Genomic DNA, 24,400 nt, shown 5'->3' with positions numbered 1-24,400 from the left:
ATATAGTCTAATGTACTGTACGGTACTGTTCTTTAGACAAAAGTACGTTGTAACTTGGACCATTAGACGTTGCGACGCAACTTTGAGAGCACTATTACTAGAAAGTTCCTTCTGATTGTTTTTCATGGAATTAAAACTTGTTTTTATTAAATTTTCTAGCAGCCTGCATTATGTAAAATAAATAAAACGAATCATATGCGCAATAATATGTAAAATTTGTTGGAAAATTTAAAAAAAATTTACGTATTGCGAGTGAAGTCAACAAGGGACTATAATTGTATATGGTGAAAAAAATTATCGACACATTTACCGGGTTTTTTGGCTCTATGGGTGCACCAACTCGGAGTACTTTTTATTGAAGTGCTTTGGTAATGATTTTGGCAAAATTAGCAGCGAAATATAGCTTTATAATATGTGATATGAATTGGTAATTTCATTATGATGCCATAAAGCATGGCATAGAAACCATTTATTCGATCAAATTTATTTTTCAGTTATGTATTTTTTAATAAGTGTATGGTAATAAGAACTATAATTTTGAAAACCAAAATTTCCGGAAAACCGTTACCATGTGAACGAAAAAATTACCAAATGGATGGTGTAAATATCATATAGTTTGGTTTTATTAACTAGAAATAAGGTCTATTTTTACCAGAAATGTCATAACTGAACAGTACGTACATTTTTTATCAAAGTTTTTCTTCCATTTACTAACTGCTGTTCAAAAGCATCTATTGCATGCATTTTGGACCGCTCCAAGGTACTATTCTGGGGCTAGACAAAGTTACAATAAGCACACACTATTTTGAACTTGCCAGCTGAAGCAAAAAAAAATTTAGTATATCAAGCTAAATCTATTTTTTAAACAAAAATATCAACAAGAAGAAAAAAAATTCGAACAAAATTACCGTACTGTATGGAAATGACATTTCGGGTAAAGGAAAACAACATAATTTTGGTATGTAAAACCAAATTATACAGTATTCATACAATCCATTTGGTCATTTTTTCAGTTCATATGTTAACGGTTCAGTTCATAGTTCTTAATACTCCACATTTAGTAAAAATACAAAACTGAAAAGTAAATTAAACTGAATAAATGATTTTTGTGCCATGCTCTAAGGTATCATGATAAAATTACCAAATTTTACCACATTTACCAAATTTTATCACATATTTCACCAAAATTATTACCAAAGCACTTCGGTAAAAATTTCTGAACTTTTGTGTTCCCAAAGAGCCAGAAACACAGTTAAACTTACCATTTTCGGGTAATTTTGACCATACATTTTATTTAATGAAAATTTCCCTAAACGCACAAATTGAACATATCCACAACAAATATTCACCGATGAGACTAACATCTTTTATTCACAAGATTAACACACCCAGAATTAATTTTTAAATATGTATTTTATCGGAATATTTCCACCAGTTGTAAGCTTTGGTAAACATAAAGACAAACTGAGTCACCTGAATAAATATGTCATTGTCATATCTGGTAAAGCATGTCATACGAATTACAGTGAAAGCTTTTTTTATCTCGCTAAAACAACACAAACTAAATAAACAGTTTTAATTAAAAATAACCGCCGACATAAATTGTTTACTGAGAACTGCAATACTTTTAAGTAAAGTGAAATTTGATTACAGAGAAATGTGTAATCATTTATGTAATATATGAACAGTCTAATATTCTGTTTGTATAAAGAAAAGACATATGAGTTTTTTATAACTTTATTTATTGAACTTTTCGATAAAAGATCGAAGGGATGGCGGATGAAGTGCCCTATTCATCACCCAATGAACTGACAGGATAATAGCCGTTGTCAAGGCGAAATTTGCAAACATATCTATTTACATAAAAGTATTTTGACCCAGCAAAATCCCCCTCCCGTTATAGGATACTATAATATATAATAAGCAAACATTATGATATGTAATAACAATTTATATATCAGAATTACTTCGTTACTATTGATCTATCTGTGCGAATATTAGGTTTATAATTATTTTCTAAATCTCATTTGGATTATCTTTTGTAATTGTGTGATGATTTGCTTGTCTAATTTTTAAATAATTCAAATTTACAAATCTATGCATCCTTATTAATTTAAAAATTGAAATGTAACTGTAGAAAAGAAGTAACGCAAATGTGAATTAAGAAAAAAATATTTGTAAGGAAAAAATGAGCTAAGCAAGGAAAGAAGATGCATTTTTCCGAATAAATGGTTTTTATACCAGCCTCTAAGGTATCATGATAAATTATCAAGTTTAATCCAAATTTTATCAAACTTTATCATATGATATAAAGCCATAATTTATAGCTATTTTTAGCAAAGCGCTTCGGTAAAAATTACTAAGCTTTCTCGTGCTCCCACAGAACCAAAAATCACGGTGGTTTTTACCATATTTCGGTAGTTTTGACCATAACTCTTTTTTTAAGAGCATAAATTCTGTCATAACACAACTCTGAATTTTATACTCTGACCACATTTAAATAAAAATTTGATTGATAGTGAAAACTTAAGAGTAAATGTATAATTTTAGCTAGTGGCAGGAAATAATATAAATTATTTTGCAAAGATTTTCTATAAAAACCTTAAAAATATTCTTTTTTCCAAACAAAAGTACCGATTCAGAATATTTATGATGATAATTGGGCCAGTATAATACCAGAAAAATATCTTTTGACAGTGTCTATACTGTAAAAACTGATTTAAATGGATTAATACACTGGATGAAAATACGGTGTCAAATTTTCAAGGTGTCGGTACTTTTTACAGTAAAATCCATTTTTACGGGAACATTTTAAGGAACGAAAAATCTGAAATTCCCGTAATTTTCATAGTAATAAGTACCGTACTGAATTACTCTATTTTTATAAATATTGCTGTAAAAAAATACGGTATAATATTTATGGAAAAAATTTATTTTACGGATAACACATCTTAAGTGCCGGCACTTAATATTGTAATTTGATCCAGAATTTTTAACAATGTAGAAGTTAACAAATAATAATAAAGATGTTAAGTTTAAATAAAACGTAATTGATAATATCCTTAGCAAATGGCAAGAACAAATATGTTATATTGCTATGTTAAATATTTTAAAAAAATGCATTATAAAGTTTTGATGCATCTCTGAAACAATAACTAAAAAAACGGGGTCTATCATTTTAATAAAAATTAAATTAAGTACATTAAACTTATTTATTTGTATTTCAAATAATTTTCAAGCGTTTGATATATGTTACAAAATGCCATTTTCTAAAACGTAGACTATAGGATTTATTCATGCAACGTATGCAACGTTGATAGTTTTACGGATAAATTTACAGTTTAAGATAATCTGATGTCTTAAATTAAATAAAAAATTTATTATAATATTAATTTTTATTAAATAGATAAGCATATTGCATAAGAAGTAAGCATTTATTACACATTGCATAAATATCAATCGAATTAAGAATAAGCTGCTGCAAATCCCAATTTCTATTCCCAATTTTTTAGAATTATCTACATAGTAAAAATTCCGGATATAATTACGGTAAAAAGAACTGGAGCCGAGAGGGCAGCATTCATAAAATCCATTTTTCAGTGTAAAATTTTATAACTCAATTTTTACAGTAATATTTATTTATTTATTTACAGCAATTCAGAGCTTTTGAATAAAATATTGCTGTAAAAAGTTACGGTTTATCAGATTTTTTTTCGGTAAAATTTTACGTTAAAAATGAACTTCAAGGTAAAGGTACCGGCATTCAGGATGCCAGTACTTTTTACCGTAATTTCATCAGATTTCTTTTAATATAAGGAATGTCTTTTTAGAGATCTTTTAAATGAAAAATGTCACTTCGCCTTAACCCACTCCTTCTCGCACCCGTGAGAATGACGGGGTGATGTTTCGCCTTCTATTTCTCGCTCCCGTGCTATTTCCGGGCTGAAGTGTTCAGTAGTAATGCGCAAATAAGAATAAAACTAATTAATTTCTTTTGCCGGGAAATATTTTATTTCTCATTTTGCACACCAGATGGTAGTACCAGGATATTTTTAAGGTAATTGTAGATAATTAGTTTATTTTAAACAAGATGTCAGCACTGATCAAATGTGTGTATAATATACGTGTATAAAAAATAGGCACTTTTATGACCGTTTTCTTGAAAATTAACCGATCGTTAAGGGGTTAAGATGATATTTTGACGGAGCATTTTATTACTAATAGACGAAAGGAACGGACGGAAAAAGTATGGCCAGAACTCCCTGCCAATTCAAATTCTCAGTAAATGCATTACTTTATATGCAAATTACATGTAATGACTCAGTAAATTGTCAGTACATGCGAGTATACTAACTTTAGATACAAGGAAAATGCTGGACTTAGATTTTACTAGACTCAAATACGCTAATTATAACAATGATTTTACAATAAATATTACTATAAGAAATTACAGTATATTAAATTTTTTGTTCCCCAATATTTTACGGCAAAAATAGACTTTACGGTAGAACGTACCGACCTTCAGGATGTTAGTAATTTTTACCGTAATTTTATACGGAGATTTTTAAAGTGTATGAGATATCTTTTTAGAGATTGTTTAAATAAAAAAAATCACTTCACTTTAACAATATATTTTGAAAAAGCATCTGAATACTAACAGATGAAAAAAACTGACGGAACTCGCAGTTGATTCAAATTCTCAGTAAATGCATTACTTTATATATAAATTACACGTAATGACTTAGTAAAGTGCCAATATATACGCGTATATTGACTTAAGATGCGAAGAAAATGCAACGACTTATATTTTACTAGACTCAAATGTATTACAAATATTGATCTGTAAATATTTACCGGTGAGATCTATGGTATGCATGAATTTAATACATCATTTATAAATTATTATATCTGAATCGATAGTAGTAGGTAGGTTACTGTAGCCGAAAAAGTGTATCATTTGAAGCAAAAATTTCAATGGCGTCATAATATGAAGATCAATAAGTGCTTTAATGCCCTTGTGTCGCCTATTGCATTGCGTGCTATATTGAATTTGCATGTGCTGATAAATAATTCATTGACATTCATTACAAAAAAAATCAAGTATAAGATTCAAAAAAACTGGTACTGCCTTCTTATATTTATACTGTATTATAATTTATAAATTGGATTTGCATTGTTATTTTATTTTTATATCTATACTATTTCCCCTCACATTTTTGTTGCATGAATTTATGAAGCGTTACTATTAATCATAGGTAAAATATTGATAAAATTATTTCTATAACTAATTACTTCTACAATACCTTTGTGTTTATTAACTAAGAAGATATATATTTACAATAAAAGAAATGTTAATTTGATGTGGATTGTAGCATAATTGAAAATTTGTGAATGCGAGTATTTGTCGTATAAGTTTAATGAATTTTATTGAACATAAAGTTACAAATGGACAATGCTAGATAAAAATCTTCATTAATATATAAATAATTTGCATATATTTTTTTTAAAAAAAAAGATAATGGGTGGACAAAATAGATATTTCGTTTTTTTTTGGTTTATTCGATTTTTTTTCTGGCATAAAAAAAGTAATCAGCCAAATATCTTTCCTTCTGTTCGATGACTTTTGCCACTTTTTTGGTAACTATGGATCATAGAACATTTAGTCCCTATCATCAAAAACTCAGCTAAGTGCGTTTTATAGTGCGTTAACATAGTTGTTATTAAAATTTTTGCAGTTTAAAACTTTTTGTAAACTTTGAATACATGATTATTCCGATGATGCAAGGTTGGGGCTATACGGGGGATGTGACGCCACTTCCCAACAAAGCTATAATAATTTCGTATGTGCTGCTGAAAACGCATTATCGTAGTAAAACACGGTTTTCTTTACCATGTGCGATCTCCCATACAGCAGTGACCTTGCATAATTGGATTATCATTTTTTTTTTGTGAAATATACAAAATTTTTTAAATTGTGAAAATTTAGTAATAACGATGACCTCAAATCACACTTGGTTGAAATATTTGCTTATAAGTTCTATGAGCACACATTGAATAAAAAATTCTGGATCGAACTATGGTAAAAAGTACCGGCAATCAGGGTAACCATTAAATCTTTTTACCATTAAATCCATTTTTATCAAAACATGTTACGGAACAAAAAATTTTATATACCGTCATTTATACAGTAATAATTAGCACAAAATTACTCAATAATTCTAATAAATTATATATTATTGCAAAATTACTGTATTACGATATTTTACTTTAAAAATACGGTATTTTACGTTAAATTGATTTTTTTGGGTGATGCAATTTAGGGTGCCGGTAATCCACGTAAATATCGTAATTTGATCTGGAGATTTTTCCAGTGAGGAATCAAGAAATTGTTCTAAGATGACAAAAGGTCATCGAACAGAATGGAAGATATATCACTGATTAAAGTTAATTTTTGGCATAGATAAATTAAGTTTCATTTCACAATAAAAAACCGTAATTACTTTCTTGCTAACCAATATTTACTTATTATTTCTTATTGTTAAAAATAATAATGAATGATTTATTTTAATTATGTTCAGATAAATGGTAAAAACCACGCGTCATTTTCACAAAAATCGATAATTTAAAAATATCTTGTGTACTCGGATAGATATTTGCTTCCAAAATTAGAAACTGTTTAAATAACTGGTTCACGCCCATCCTATTATCCTATTATAATATCGGATTATTATAGGTGAAAACTGCTCTTATCATCATTTTGAAAGCAAACATTTTTATAAATTTCTAACCTTTAAAACATGTATAACAAAAACTACGCCTTTGTGAAAGAAAAGAAAAACTTCCGTGAACATTAATTTTTCCTTTTGCACTATTAGCACTTAAGATTTTATTTATGTATCAAATAAAATAAAATCTTAAAAGGTTAATAAAGAAAGTAAAAATTAAAAGAAAGTTGAAAATAGCTAAATTATTGAGCTAATTCAAAAAAAAGAGACATATTCCTATAATAATTAAAAATAAAGGTCTAAAGCAGTGATTCTCAACCTTTTTTTAGGGCGGAACACTTTTAACGATTTCGAAATTTGACGGCACACAATGAAAAAAATTAGTTTAAAAGTTGTTTACATACCTATAATACACTGTGTTAAATAGTTTGTGATAATAATCTTGAATGTGAAATAAAATAATGTGTACTACAAAAGCATGTTTATTAAGGGATTTATTATTTCTTTTGACTAATTTTTTATTAGTTAGTAAGAGTTATTTTTTTGCTGGTTATTAATTGTTAGCTTGTTTTCTTTTGCTATTAACTGTTATTTTTTTGTGATTTCCTGTCAACTAGTTTTTTTGCTGATTATTAATTGTTAGCTTATTTTTTGTTAGTTATCCTTTGTTAATTTGGTTTTATAACTTTTAATTGCATAGCTTACTTTAATGATTAGCTTTTATTTAAGTTTGAAGGTTAATATTTAGCTTGCTTTCCTTTGTTAATTAATAATTTTAATAATAATTAAATTTCCTACGTATTTCAACATTTTTTTAAATTGTCAAAGACAATTTAAACACTTCGTTCTTATTTTAAGAGATTGTTCGAGGCAAGACAATCGCCGACAAAGATGTTTAAACAGTTAAAGCATGGAAAAATTATATAATGTGTATAGATATATAATATTTTATATATATATATACATACACATTATATTTATATACACTTTTCTTTAATTTAAACTTTACTCGTAATAAAAAAAAGCATTATAATTTTTATTGTATCATTTCTAATATTTGGCGGCACATTTTTAGAATTTGGCGGCACACAAAAGCGCCACGGCACAGTAGTTGAGAATCACTGGTCTAAAGACTTGTTGAATTATCTTCAAGAAAGTGCACGGAAAAGTCAATTTTCTGGTGAAATTATAGCACCGTATGATAATGACATTGCCGGTTTAAAAAAGGAAAAAAAGAAAAAAAAGCATTATTCTAGATTATAAAACAGGTATATACGGCATTTAAACCATTCATTTGGTGATTTTTCCGTTCATATGCTAACGGTTTACCGAAAACTCTGATTTTATAAATTATAGTTCTTATTACCACGCATTTAGTAAGAAATACAAAACTAAAAAGTAAATTATACTGAATAAATAGTTGTGCCATGCTCTAAGGTATCATGTTAAAATTACCAAATTTTACCACATTTGACACCCAGTAGCTAAATGGTTGCCCTTCACTCGGTCTTGCCACAGTTTCTCGGTTCGATCCTCGGGCCGGGCAAGGTTGACTCAGCTCTTTATCCCTTCAGTGGGTCGATAAAATGACTACCAAGCATGCTTGGGAACTAACCACTGGGTGTTCCGAGTTGGACTGACAGCCAAACCGGAACATCTCCTCTTGCACCCCATAACATAAAAGTCAAGAAAACTGGGATGGACACAGTAGGCATTGGCCCTCTATGGAGTGTCGTACCACTGAGTTTAGTTTAGTTTACCATATTTACCAAATTTTGTCACAGATTATGAACCATATTTTATAATTAATTTTACCAAAATTATTACCAAAGCATTACGGTAAAATTACCGAGCTTTTTTGGCGTTCCTATTGAGCCAGAAACATGGTAAAATTTACCGTATTCTAATAGTTTTTACCATACTTTTGTTCTCAGTGTAGCGATCATAAATATTAAAAAAGTAGGAAAACTAAATTAATGTTACTGCAATTTGGTTCTAAGAATTTTTTATTTTGTTCAATTTTACCAATTTAGTTGGACTTTGAATTATAATAGACAATGCAATAAAATTTCCAGAACGTAAACTAAGAGATTAATTCAGAATAATTTGCATTAATAAAAGCAATGCATTATACGTAACTTTCAACTGAATTATACATAAATATGTATTTTTAGATCATTGTGGGGATTAGAAATGAGCTTGGACTCTCTTTTAGAAGTCCGAGGTCGTTGAATTTGAATTCTAATATTATTCTTCATATTTAGCTTACATTTTCGTGTTTTTCTATTTAAAATAGTAATTTAGGATTTTTAATATAAATTCTTTTTGGAGACAGTAACTACAGAGACAGTACTACTAGTATTTAAGGGCAGTAACTACAGAAATTCTTGTATGTGTTTCTTATCAATGTGATTGATCTACTTTGAAGGAAGAATAAATCTTTTTCATAAAAGTCACATTGGTATTCCTACATTAATAAAAAGTGCAAGATTGTTTAATGAATTATTATCTATAACTTCTTAGAGTCAATATATTTAGGAGCGTCCGCTATAGAAAAACTTGTCTGCGTTTCTTTTCAATGCGATCAATTAATTTACTTCAAAGAACAAATTTTTTGCGACAATCTCATTGATATTCCATCTGTAATTCACAAAATTGCTTAAATTGTAATTTGTAATGTTCTTTAAACAATGTGTAATATTGTTTAAAGAATTATTATTTATTGCTTTCCAATTGAAAGTAAAATAAATATGAATTAAATTAAAAAAAATCTCATTGAAATGTAGTATGAACTTAAGAAAATTAGGAAGCATTTTATAAGTGAAATAAAAGAACGTTATTTTTAATTATTTTTCGATGCAGTTTTCTCTTAGCATTAGTTCATTACTAAATAATAATACTTTTGTGAGAAATAAAATTTTTCTCATTTAAGGAAATGAAAAAAATTACAAAAATCCACTTTTTTTAGCATTCTACATAAAACTTTAGTTTCTTTTTACTATACTTATCTGCAAATCTAAGATCGATATACATTTCATCTTCAGTCGTTATGTTAAGTATTTGTTTTTAGGTTAATGTCTTATCTATCATAAGATATTTTTCTTCTATATTTAAATTCAAGGTTTCTTATTTAAATTCTTAATTCTTCTCTTTTGTTTCGAGGTTCTTCATGTATCATATTAAGAATATTCAAAAGAAACTTTTTTTTATATTCGAATAAAGAATACTCCAGGCACGCGAAATGTATGTTGAATATTTGATCAAAGCTTTAAATACTTTTCTATCTCTAATTTTAGGCCGTAACCTTCATTTTTACTGACATGCAAACACCAGAACGTTATGAACATGCTCTTAATTGCTATCATACAACTTATCGCCGGTCTGGAGCCTTAAGGCAGTGGTTTGATCAGGTAATATATTTAATATTTTTATTCTTATATAAATTCTATTAGGTACAAAAATTCAATTTCGTGAAAATATTTTTTTTTTCAAAAATTTTAAGTTTTTGATGATTTTAATTAATTTAAATTCTGTTTGGATATTACCAAATAGAATTTCAATTTTTGTAAAACTAAATTTTTTAAAAATAAATATTGTCTTTAATTATTTTAATTAATTTTCAATCTATTTGGTACAAAATTTCAATGTTGCGAAAATATTTTTTTTTAAAAATTTTACATTTTTAATTACTTTTATTAATTTAAATTCTATTTGGTACCAAATATTTTTTTGCATTATATTAATATTTTTGTGAAAATATTTTCTTTACGAAAATGTTGAATTTTTAATTAACTAACAAACATTTATTAATCAAATTTTTTTGGTTTCTTTATCCTTTCTTTAAATATAAAAATATATTTTATATGTATCATATAGTGTATATAATATAATCTATTATATTATATAATATATTTTACTTAGTCCTAAATTTCATTTTTGTAAAAATCTATGTTTTAAATTAAGGAATAATCATTTATTAATTCTTTTTTAGGTTTCTTTATCTTTTCCTTAAATATAAAAATATATCTTCAACTACATAATTTTAACCCAATATGTATATAAATGAGTAGTTTTTGTTCCATTCTAAAAACCGAAAATCTTTCTCAATTATTTATGTACGATTTTTATTTATTTATTCTTTCAACGTTTTTCACAACAGTATTACATGACTTGGATATACTTTTTAAGTATATCAACAAATTTTTAAAAATTTTACGTACAATTATACTTGACTATTGCAACCAGTTTTAAACGATTTTTAAAGCAGGCAAAAAAGTTAAAATAAAAAAAAAACCTTGTTTATTCATCTTCATCTTAAAATCATCTAATTCTGCTTTAAAATTTAATACATTTTTGATAATTACAACTGCTTAGATTTTAAAAATTAGACGGAAAAGTAAAATGGAAAAAAAATCAAATGATTCTTCAGAAAAAATTCCTGACAGACATCTTGTTTAATCATATATTCATCTTCTTCTTAAAATCATATAATTGTGCTTAAAAATTTCATGCACAATTATATTCGATAATTGTAACTACTTAGATATAAAAAATCTGACAAAAATTGAATGACTCTTCGAAGAAAATTTCTGACAGACGCAATGTCTGTTCATATTTTCATCTTCATCTTGAACTCATATAGTTGTCCTTAAAGTTTCATGCACAATTATATTCGATCATTACAACTAATTTAGTTTTAAAGATCAGACAGGAAAATAAAATTGCAGAAAAAAAAATGTCTTTTTGAACAGAATTTCTGACATATACGTTGTTTATTTATAAATTCATGTTCATTTTAAAATCATATAACTGTGCTTAAATATTTTAAGCACACTTATACTCGATAATTACGACTACTTAGATTTTGAAAATCTGATAAAATCAAAATATAGAAAAATTGAATTACTCTTCGAATAGAATTTCTGACAGACACAATTTCTGTTCAGATTTTCATCTTCATCTTAAACTCATATAGTTGTCCTTAAAGCTTTATGCACAATTATATTCGATCATTACAACTAATTTAATTTTAAATATCAGACAAGAAAATAAAATTGCAAAAAAAAAATTGAATGTCTTTTTGAACAGAATTTCTGACCTATACGTTGTTTATTTATAAATTCGTGTTCATCTTAAAATCATATAACTGTGCTTAAATATTTTATGCACCCTTATACTCGATAATTAGTACCACATGCATTTTGAAAATCTGATAAAATCAAAATATAGAAAAATTGAATGACTCTTCGAATAGAATTTCTTCTTAATATTTCTTCTTTTCATCGGCAGAGAATCTTGATTGTTCATTCTTTCATCTTCATCTTAAAATTAAATAACTGAAATTAGGAACTTCATGCACATCTATCTTCGATAATTACAACTACTTAGATCTTAAAAATCAGATTTTAAGAAGAAGCAAAATTGAAAAAAAATCGAATGACACTTCGAATAGAATTTCTGACATACACATTGTTTATTTAATCTTAAAACTCAAAATGAACAATTTAGAAATACAATTCCCTATTTTCACGGCATTTAATCAATTTTTGTTAATCAATCATCGTAATAATCAGGACTGAACTATAATGTACACAAAAGGGTTGAATAAATGCGTTAAATTAACTGTTTTGTTGCTTTCTTGCGGATTTCATGAATAACTTCTTTAAGAAAGTTCATTGCACTTTCACACATGTAAATTGATCAAAAATAATAGTGTAGTTCATTAACTTGTAGTATTAACAAAAAATATATTGAGAAAGCTTTTTGTTTACTTATTCTAATTAAAATTTTTCTTCTTTTTTAAAGATAATTTGAAAAGAAAATGTTTCGTTAAATTATCCAAAACAAAAAAAAAATTTTAAAGGAGAAATCAAGTAAAATTGTTAACAACAGAAAAATTTAACAAAATTTTTTAAATTGCTCTAAACTTAAATTATAAAATTACTCACTTGCAAATTTATTTTTTATTCGCCAATAATGTTTTTACTGCTGTTAGATGTTATTTTTAAGAATTGTTTATTTTCGCATAATATTTTTTATCTCCTTTTATCTCATATATATATATATATATATATATATATATATATTTCCAATATCTAAATGACACCGAATTTATATATTATTCACCAAATAATCACCAAATCACCGTAATCACGAATTCACATTGCATCTTAGCTATCCAAAAATAAATCTATCAAATTCGGTGCTATTTTTTAAAAAAAAATTATAATTATGTTATCAACCACTTATTACAAATTGTTAATGATCTTTATCAAATATAAAAATTAACAAAAAAAATTTATTCATAGTGTTCTAATAAATTCGTAACAAAATTTAATATATTATATAATAGATTTAATTTTATAAGATATTATTAAGAGATGGTAAGATACGGCTCTTTTCAATCATTAAAATAAGTAAGTCAAACGGCGATTTCATTAAAATCTTATCATAAATAAAACGCAAATCGAATACAAAGATTGGCATACTATAGTTTTGGTTCTTTAGACAAAACCCTTCTCAGTGTCTAAACAACAGAACACATTAGAAAAATAGGGAGATAGGCACGGGAAAAGTGATTTAACCAATCAGAACAGAGGGACAAGTTTGAACAAGATAATAAAAAGTAACAGGCATAAGGGAAGTTGGAGGGAACTTCAGGGGGGGGGCAAAAAATTCAATTAGAATAGATTTCCGTAAGTTGGAAAAGGTTTGGGTACTGGAAGAAACTAAATTATTAGAATTTTTTAAAATATGGAATGATTCCCAGAAATCAAGATCAGTACATGAAGAGAAATGCTGAATGATATTAGCGGAAGAAAATTCAAACCTATAATTAGAATTTCAACTATGTACGGCAACGAAAAATCGTTTAATATCCTTATTTCGATAAGTCAAAATTCTCACGCCCGTTTCTTATCACTCTTTTTTTTATTATCTTATTCAAAGTAATTATTCTGTTTTGATTGGTCAAGTCACTTTGCATGTGCTTATCTCTTTACTTTTCTTATTAAGCTTCTAACTTTAATTCAGCATATAAAAATACTTCTTAAAATCTGTATTTTATTCATATCATATTAAATAATCTACATACAAAATAAGATACATCGGTATTCAGATACGAAACATTATTGTTGTAATGTTTTTTATAGAGAACAATAATTTATTTTTTCAATATTTTTCTAACCATAAAACTCGCGTTATTTATACAATGTTCAATAAATGAATTAATTTTATTTATTTGAAAAAGATATGCAATAGCGAAACCAAGCGACTTTTCATTGTTAAAAAAATTCGATTTCCTTTCATACTGAACAAAAAGTAGAAAACATAATATTTCTTTTCCTTTAGAAATACCTACAAAAAAGATATAAGTATAAAAAACTTTTTTATTTCATTTTTTTAATTTAACTTTTTGTTCCATTAAGCAAGCTGTAGCAGAAAGATTAAAATTGTTTATTTCTGTAAATGAATTGGCAGACGATACCGAAGGCATAAAAGTTGGAGAAAAAAAATTATTTACTTTACGTCTGCGTTTTACACGTAACAATTGAAAGAAAACCACGATAATGAATTCTTTTAAAGGGATTTTATATAAATTGCAGAAAAGGAAAAATAAGTTTAAATTATAGAATAAATTGATCGGATAATAAAATATAAATAAAATCCTTAAAACAGTGAAAAAATATTTTTTTAATTAAATTAAGATATGCTCCCTCAAAGAAGAAACATTGTTTCAGTAGATAATTCTCTTTGGTATTTTACTCGTAACAATAGAATAAGAAAACGATAATTAATTGTCGAACAGGGATTTTGTACAATTTGCGGAAAGGTAAAGTAAAAAGAAATAACTAAATGCATGATTACTCAATCAAATCATCATTGTTCAACAGCTTGTTCTGCCGTATATCTTTAATCTTTCAAGTGTGAACAAAGGGTGACAAAGAACAATGCGACTTATTCGTGACATTAATATAGAGAATTCAAACGAATTTCCGAGTTAAAAATGAAGAGAAAATTGTTTATGGTGATTTCGTGATCTATGTGGGGGCGTAGATAAAATACTCAAAACAACCTTTTATACTTTCTTTCTGTTTTGTGGCCTAGAATTATACTCATTATCTTATTTTTCCTTGTTAAGAGCACGTTTTTTGATTGACAGGTCTTTCTTTAAAATTCCTATTCTAAGTCGGAGTTGCTTTAGCTTTATCGAATTAAAAATCAAATTTAGCTAATTTTTTATTCGCTTTATTTTTAATACATAAATGCTTTCATAAAACTGAGCAAATCTAAGTCAAAAGTCTGAAACTTTTTATCTTGCTGGCAAACGGTGCAGTGCGTTCATTTGAAATTAATAAAAATTCTTGTTTTAAAAACATCTGATCTAAATCGTTATTTAAAAATTTGTAAATATTTGTGTTTCGAACAGTTATTTTTGTTACGTTATGAATATAAAATTGCTTTAGCCACCTAATATTTAATTAAGCACTTTAATTAGCTGTTGTTTGTTAACAGTTTTATTAAAAATTATTTTATGAATAACTGTTATCAGCCTATATTGATTGTTAAATTTGAAAAGTAAAAAATTTAAAAGACTAGAAAAATTTAAAAAATAATTAAATTCTTAATTTCCAAAAACTCTTATTAATTACTCATAGACTGTAAAGAGATTTTCAGATTTTTTTTTTAAATTCTCAACTATTCTATTCATTTTAAAAGGTACAAAAAGTTTAAATAAAATAGCAAGTCCTTAGGTAAATTTTTTTGTAGAATTTTTATCTAGCTTATTTGTGCTAATTTTGTTTTCTCATGCTGGACTAAGCCTAGTTTTTATTACTTACTCATAGACTGTAAAGAGATTTTCAGATTTTTTTTTAAATTTTCAACTATTCTATTCATTTTAAAGTATATAAAAAATTTGAATAAAGTAGCAAATCCTTAGTTAAATTTTTTTTGTAGAATTTTTATCTACCTTATATGTACTAATTTTGCTTTCTCATGCTAGGTTAAGCCTAATTTTTACAATAATAGTCTCAATTTGACTATTATGGTCGAAGAAAAATTTAATTTTTTAAGATTGTGTTGCATTGTGTAGAATTTTTACTATCCTAATAAGTGCTAATTTTGCTTTACTCATGCTAGATTAAGCCTAATTAGTGCTAATAAACTTAAATTTTGTCTTAAAATACATATGTTCTCGAAGGTCATTAACAAATTTTCTTTTGTCATTTAAGTATGTGGACACGAAAGTGAAATGAAATACACATTTTTAAACTCTGCGGATTATACATTATTATTAATGAGCATTTGTAGTATTTTAATAATGATTTTTTTTTTTCAAATTTTTTAACAAAGCATTTTTAGAAAAATTCATGCTTCAAATATTCCCAGATTTGTGTAAACACCCATTTATTTATTTGATGCATTTTATGTTACATGATATATTTAAATCATATAAACTGAGTGATCTACAATGACCACCCTTAAAGTACAAAAAACTGAATTAAAAAAGGGTGCACATCAGAGGCGGCAAATGGATTTTTAAGTGAGGCAAAACAAAAACATCACAAAAATCTGAATTACTTTTGAGGAAGGTGGATTTAAAAGCATCAAAGCCTATTTCATTGCATCATACTAGATAGTGCTATATCCAGCGCAGTATCAATTAAGATGAAGAGCAGATGAAGAAAATTTTTTTTAGATTCCTTCTTACTATACTGAGTCTTGTAGGTCACGAAGAATACTCTGCAAAGCTCTCTATTTTACAATTAGCCAACGACATCAACATCACAAAGCTGTTGACGAATTAATGTTTAATTTTACACACAAATTAATTAATTATAAAGTTAAATAAGTTTTGAAGTATAAGTTTAAAATTATGGAATTAAAAATGTGAAGATATGAACAGAGCACGAAAGGAAGTGTAATTGCCTTTCTGCAAAATTGCATGATTGTAGGTTATCTTTAACACATCGGTTTGTTTTTTAAGACTGTCATTATGTGGTAAGTAAATAAGATTTACAGTCCGTTTACTTTCCCTTTAAGTATTTTTATGCCTTGTCTGGGATTACATTATATTTTCACTGGTTATCCTCTGGCCAAATAAAAATAATGAAGAAAAAGACTCCCACACTATTTCGTCAACAACATTACGAAGTTTTTGACGAATTAATGTTAAATTTTACACTTTATGTATAAATTAATTAATTATAAAGTTAAATAAGTTTAAAATTATGGAATTAAAAATGTAAAGATATGAACAGAGCACGAAAAGAAGTGTAATTGCATTTCTGCAAAATTTTATGATTGTCGGTTATCTTTAACGTCTTTCAAGACTGTCATTATGCGGTGAGTAAATACGATTTACAGTCCATTTATTTTCCATTTAAGTATTTTTTATGCATTGTCTGGGATTACATTATATCTTCCTGGGTTATACGCTGGCCAAATTAAAATAAAGAAGAAAAAGACCCCCCACTTCTTTATATCGATCCATTGCGACCTGTTGGCTAAAGGTGGGAGTTTCCAAAGAAAGAAAAGTTCTTTATCGGTTAATATTTACTGTCCATTCTGTGGGGAAGAAAAAAAAATTGAAATCGATAAGAGTTAGAGATTTTTGTGTGGTATCTAAGTGCTGTTGCTTTCACCTGGTCACGTGATCTATGTTCGTAGTAATAGGTCGATAATGTTTCGAAGAAGCAGTCAGGACACAAACTTAGCGATGACATGCGTGGACCATGACAACGTCTCAGACATTGAATTTGATTAGCAATCTCACCACGTTGTTACTTATCTATTCTGACTTGGTATTAGATAAATGATAGTTATTATTCGGGTTAGCCATTTCTAACTGGTTCTTTTCTAACCTACTATTACCTTTTCTTTTATTTCAACGCGGTTTTGTCTGTGTTTTAAGGTAACGCATTTTTTTAGTTTTGTGCTTTTTCGGCGTGTATAATTAAACTGGTGTTTATAGGTTTTACAGTAGTAAACAAAATGTCAAGCAGTGAGAGAAAAGTGCAACAAATATTTATAACGAAAATGTTACAATTTATTGTGGTTGATAACCAGCTAGCTGAAACACTTAACCGATGCATCTCTTACTAACAATACGAATAATAAACAAGTTTCTTAAATGTAAACAACAATTCGAATTGACCGATATACAATCAAAATTATTTAGAAATCTTCGAAAAAGATTCTCTTGTGAACCAATGGATGCTTGGATTTGTTTTTAAATTGTACAATTAATTCTTTCTACACAGATTCTTTCTGTTGTGACCTTTCAAATTCCGTTTATTTATATAAAGATATCAGCTGATAATGAAAACTGACATAGATTGTTGAAAAACGACAGTGAACCGAGCAAAACTCCAACATTTAAAAATGAAACTATTCCAAGTTGTATGGGACTTAAGTTCAAAAAGAATTTAAGGACGTTGATGACCAATTCAGTATTACCACGCCTGACTATGTTATTTCAGAATTGGAATACTGCCTACAATGCTGTATTAAAAGTTTACCACTCCTTTCAAAATTTTTTAGATGGCTCTCAAAAACCAGTTACAATCTTCTCAGTAACATTTCTTTTTGGAAGCAACGCAAAATGTAGAATATACTACCACAGATTGTGGGGAATGGGAAATATATGCGGGGATGGATATGTATCAGATGATGATGCAACTCCAGAGCCTGAAGACATCAAATCTACCAACCGAAGAGATCGCCGCGAAACCAATGAAAAGTATCCAGGTATTCACTATTTCGAAGAAAACCGGCTTCAAGATGAGGTATTTCGTGGGAAAGAAATTGACAAATCTGAACCTAAATGTAGCTGCTATGGTCCTACCCCTGAAGAACGTTTTTTTATACAACGCTGTCCTCATCCACAGGTGCTGAATACGACGATATCCAAAGATTTGGCAGAAATCACTGAAGAAAGTAAGGCCAAAGCTCAAGAACTCAGGCAGGAGCGTATACATCTCATTAAGCGGAAAGTTAAAGACATCACTGGAAAAGACGTGGACTTCGACACCAGTGAGTAAAAAAAATTATGGTTTAATTTAATTAGCACAATTTTATTTGTCATGAATATTGCACAATTTTATTTGTCAATTTGACACTGATAATTGGTACTTATGAAATCCAACATTTTCATTTTTAACGCAAAGCAATTATTTTACAAAAAATTTCACGCTTCGAATTGGTACACTATAAAAAAATTCCGTATCAAATTACGCTAATAAGTACCAGCACTCAGGGTTCTGATACTTTTCACCGTAAACTTCATTTTTACCGGAAGATGTTGCGGAACAAAAGATATAATATGCCGCAATTTTTACCTGTGAAAATTACGGTATAACATTTAACGGTAAAAATGGACTTCATGCTAAAATAGATTTTATGGATGATGCACCCAAAGTGCCGGTATTTTATACCGTAATTTCATCCAGAATTTTTTACAATGCTTTTGCATTCTTTAGTAACATCTGACTATTATCAACACATGTCTGTTGTCCAAGTAAGAAGTGCATAATATTCCCCACAAATTTGAATTAGTGAGCAGCATTATTTATTTGTAACTGATAAAGCACAAATAAATTTATCTGTTTTTTTTCAACATAATTACTTCTAAGACATTAAGGAAACTAACTACTTCGAGCATAATATATATATANATATATTGCAAACCACTCTATTTATTTGTATTTAAATGTTTTTTTCTTTTAAAACTTAAAGATAACTAACAACGTGCGGTAGAATTTTCGATAAATAAGGAGCCTGATAAGATATCTGTTTAAGTAATACTTAATCACACTTAAGAATTATCATCACAATTATCATCAATCTAGTAAGCATACCTATTGTTAACCACAAATTTGTTTTTTTTTATGTCACTAACTACGCCCGATAGCATTAAAAAAAAACTTGATATAATATCTGTATATGCAGTATTTAACGACACTTAACAAATTGACACCATATATTTTTTGTCGACATAATAAATGCCTAATATTCCCTAAAAATTTGCATTTTGCCAAACTATTTATTTGCAACTGAATAAAACAAATAAATTATTTATGTTTCACTATTATTTCTTCTGAGATTTTAATGTAATTAACTCACTACTTTCGATAGTATTTAAAAAATTAACCTGATCAAATAGCTATATATGCTGTAAAAAATCCTACTTAATAATTGTAATTTCGTGTACGCTGACAACATATACAGCTTTTAATATTCCTCCACAAATGTGCATTTTGTAAGTCACTAAAATTTGTTTCTCACGCTTTTTAAAAAGCGAAACTAAATTTGACATAATACAAATTTTAATTATTTCATTTATATTTAATATTATTTTTCAAATAATTATTCCGATTTATTTATAATTAATGTCCTTTTTTATAATATTATTACAGTCATATAAAATTATTTTTATTTGCGTATAGTTACGATAGTTTTGTTTTCAGTTTATAAAATTTTAGTTTTTAATACTCTGCACTGAGAAAACAAGTATTGTCAAACATACTAGGATATGGTAAAATTTGTAATCGTGTTTCTGACACTATGGGTCGGTAATTTTTACGGAATGATTTTAGTAAAATTAACAAAACAATGTGATTTTATGATGCGTGATAAAATTTGGTAAATGTTGTAAAATTTAGTAATTTTATCATTAAAGTGCGGCATAAAAATCCATTTCTATCCTTAAACTTATTTTACAGTTTTGTATTTTTTACTAAATGAGCGAAACTAAAATCTATAATTTTGAATACCAGAATTTCCGGTTAACTGTTTCCATGTGAACGGTTAAAATATAAATGAATGGTTAAATTACCTTATATTTTGGTTTTAATAACAAGAATTATGTGTTTTTTTTGGAAATGTCATTACCATACGGTATAATAATTTACCAGAATGATTTTTCTTCGTTTAGGGGTTTATATAACCCATGTTATCACAGTTTTCCTCACAGATCATCTTGCGGCCGTTCTTGCTTCACTGGTTCAGAAAATACTATTATAAAATCGTCTATAAAATAGTCTTGTTTCGACAATATGCTTGTATATAATCCAAAACAGTATGGAATTTTGACAGAACATGGATAGCAAACTTATCCGTCCCAAGTTATTGAAAGAAGTATTACATGCAATAGTAAAATGTAAATTTATTATAAATGTGTAAAAAAATTTGGAATTTTCTGTACAAGAAACTTAATATTATTCGCTTTCGTTAAAGGAAAATTTAAGTAAGATTAAGGAAATTTGCGTCTTTTACAAACAAAATTAAGCTGATGTTTAGGGTTCAAAATTTAAAATTACGCAAAACATGTTACACATTGCTTTGTTCTTTTATTTCCATTTTTACCGTTACTTGCTACGGAGCAAAAAATCTAATATACCGTAATTTTTGCAGTGATAATTACCGTAGAATCACTGGATCACTCCAATTAAATAAATATTACTGTAAAAATTACGGTATAATTTTTAACAGTAAAAATGGATTTTTTGCTAAAATAGGTTTTACGAATCAAGCACTCAAATCACCGGTAATTTACTGTGATTTGATTCGGTATTTTAACAGTGTAAGTCGATATCAAATATATGAGTTTTAAAATGTATTAAGTGATGAGAATGAACATTGCAAGCTTCAAATTAAAAAAAAAATTAAGTAATCAATCATCTGTACTTCGATTGATTGTTGTTTGAATGGGAAGGAAAGAAATACACAATTTATACAAATAACTGTCACTTAAATACAATCGAACGAAAAGTCTAAAGCTGATTTAAATACTCACCTCGTGACCTGAGTAATATTAAATTTAATAAATAAATAAATGATTCAATTTTAAATAAATGTATTTGTTTTTAGCAGTTACAAATAGATAATGTTACTAGAAAAATACAAATTTGTTGGAAATATTAGGCATATGGAGAAAAAAAAGTCTGGTAAAATTACAGTACTGAATGGTAATTAAATTTCTGGTGAAAAAAATAAAAATTCTGGTTAATAAAACCAAAATATACTCTGTTTAAGCCATTCATTTGATAAATTTTCTGTTTACACAGTAATGGTTTGTCAGTAATTCTGGTTTCCATAATTATAGTTCTTATTACCACACGTTTTGTAAAAAATACAAAACTGAAAAGTAAATTTCACCAGGTTTCTATGACATGCTCTTAGGTATCATGATAAATTTAACAAATTTTACCACATTTATCAAATTTTATCACATTTTATAAAATTACATTTTATTGTTAATTTTACCAAAATCTTCGGAAATGATCACCAGGTTTTTTGGTTTTCTCGTAGAGTCAGAGTAAATTTTACCATATTTTGGTAGTTTTGCCCATACTTTTTTCTCAGTGCCCTTATAATGTGAATAGTATACATGTATCGACAACTTTAAAGTGTGTTTAATTAGTGCATATATTGGTATTTTATCAGTCTATTTTTTTATTTAAATTATACGGATGCAGTATCACTGGGCCATTGCGGTACAAATTGCTTCTTTAATTTTCTGACTTATTTAAATTTTCGTTTTTTAGCGCAAATAATTCGTGTTACGTTACTATCGGTAAAAAATAAATTTACCCCCTTTCCAGAAGCTGCGTTAGCCTTTTATATTTATGCATTATAATTTTATTCAAATTCTATTTATGTAAACTATTTTTTTCTTTCTTAGTATTACTTTATTAATTATAACTTTATTAATCATTATAAATTATTAAGTGTAGAGAACCTTATATTTTTTTGCTAATATTTACTATCAGTTCAATGATAAATACAAAAGTAATTTTAAATCAAAAAGCCCAAGCACTCTCGCTCCCTACGCAGGTTGATCAAAGTGGTCACCCACCAGCCTACTGACCGCAGCCAGTGATGCTTGACTTCGGTTTTCTACTGGGAACCTTATCTTTATGATCTGTCCAATGGGGGACTATTTCAGATATACACTATGAAAACATAGTAATAAGTTAGAGTAATAATGCCAGAATGTCGAAAACTAAATACTTAATTTTTCATATTAACCCCTTCCTTCTCGCTCCCGTGAAAATGACGGGGTGAGATTCCGCCCGCTATTTCTCGCTCCCGTGATATTGACGGGCTGGAGTGTTCAGTAGTAACTCGCCAATAAGTATAAAACTAATTCATTTCCTTGCCCGGAAAAAATTTTATTTCTCATTTTACACACCTGATGGCAGTACCAGGTTATTTTTAAGGTAATTGTAGATAGTTAGCTTATTTTTAACTACTTGCAGCACTATTCAAATACGTAATATAAATACAAAAGCCAAAAAAATAGGCACTTTTATGATTGTTTTCTTGAAAATTAACCGATCGTTAAGGGGTTAAAACCATAACTATTTTAATGTTATGTTATTTATGATTGTCATTTAGAATACAATTTTAGCTGTGATTGTCATAATCGTATTTATTATTAAAACAATTAAAACATTATTTCATAATTATTATTATTTTATTTATAATTATTATTTGTTGAGGATAATTATCATTACCTTTTTTATAATTTTGCGCTTTTAAAAATTATTAAGATTTTATTTACAGTAGTCGGAGGTAGTGTGCTATAAGTAGCGAAACTGCTGTCGCTACTTTTTTCGTAGTTTGTAGTTTAGCGTGCTACATTTTTTTTAAGTTGTGTTGTGAGTTGTACGATAAAAAAAACAGTAGTTTGTTGCTATTTCTGAGTTAAGAAATGAGGCTCAAACTGGGCTAATTTTTCTAATCTGATTGGTGCAAATCTTCGCGGGTCTGTGAACAAACGCAATGAAATGACACAGCGAGAACCGAGCGTTAATAAGAATTACGTCTGATGCCCCAGAACAGGTTAGTTTTAGTCATAAAAATTGACAACAATTACTTGTTTCATATTTTTCTGGAAATATTGATATTGAAATCATTACATTTATTGTAAGTACATTTATCCATGGTTATTGTTTTTGTTTTATAAATACAAAAAAATGACCGATGCTTTAAATGTTCATGAGGATATTATTAAACTGCCCTGGCAATTGAAAGCACGAACAAATTCGTAAAAAAAGGTTTAGAATAAAAAACTGGTTCCTGTAAACATGGATGAATATTGCTTAATATTTCCTAGCAGCCCATCAAATTAGACCTTTTTTTAATTCAGAATCATTTTGAACACGGGTATAAAAAATTAAGTTCTCCAACAAAAATCGTCTCTTTTAAGTTGTGAAATAGTTACTACAATTCGAAAGCAGTTTGTAGAAAATTGGCTGTAGTTATATCTAACCACATTTGTTATAAAGTAGATGTAGCTATAGTCAACTAAAAAACTCTAGTTTCATTTCACATCATTATATCTGCGAAAAGGAGAGGAGCGGATGTAATAGTGAGAGCTGATGACGAGATTATAACTTTCCTTATTTTGTTTCCTGATTTTTTAATGTTTTTTAATAACAAAATAATACTTTTTAAAATGTCTTCTTTTAGTAATATTTCTTCTTCTCCTTCCGTTAATTTTTATTATATGATTTTACTTGTTTTCTCTATATTTTTAACTTATTTTATAAGTTCTATATGCTTGCAGCTTATGCGCAACTTATTAATTTTCTTAAATTTCTTCTTTTTTCTCTGTTTTCTTTTTATCCTTTTTGTCTTTATTGTGCTATATATATATATATATATAT

General features: G+C 27.5%; 1 long non-coding RNA gene and 1 other non-coding gene across 2 annotated transcripts in view; one reads left to right on the top strand and one right to left on the bottom strand.

The window, feature by feature from the left end:
* LOC139427193 (uncharacterized) overlaps positions 1-1,441 on the bottom strand; it is a 4,409-nt gene extending 2,968 nt beyond the window's left edge. Inside the window, exon 1 of the long non-coding RNA XR_011638329.1 lies at positions 1,263-1,441. This is a non-coding gene — a long non-coding RNA (uncharacterized lncRNA). The remainder of the gene's footprint in view (positions 1-1,262) is intronic.
* LOC107454187 (uncharacterized) overlaps positions 1-24,400 on the top strand; it is a 209,687-nt gene that overhangs the window by 174,078 nt on the left and 11,209 nt on the right. The window contains exons 9-10 of the transcript XR_006225013.2: positions 10,022-10,135; positions 18,617-18,761. This is a non-coding gene — a transcript (uncharacterized protein). The remainder of the gene's footprint in view (positions 1-10,021; positions 10,136-18,616; positions 18,762-24,400) is intronic.

Source organism: Parasteatoda tepidariorum, chromosome X2 (genome assembly GCF_043381705.1).
Source record: "Parasteatoda tepidariorum isolate YZ-2023 chromosome X2, CAS_Ptep_4.0, whole genome shotgun sequence".
NCBI classification, from domain to species: domain Eukaryota; kingdom Metazoa; phylum Arthropoda; class Arachnida; order Araneae; family Theridiidae; genus Parasteatoda; species Parasteatoda tepidariorum.
Note: the sequence above shows the minus strand (reverse complement) of the source record. Positions and strands in the feature narration are given on the sequence as shown.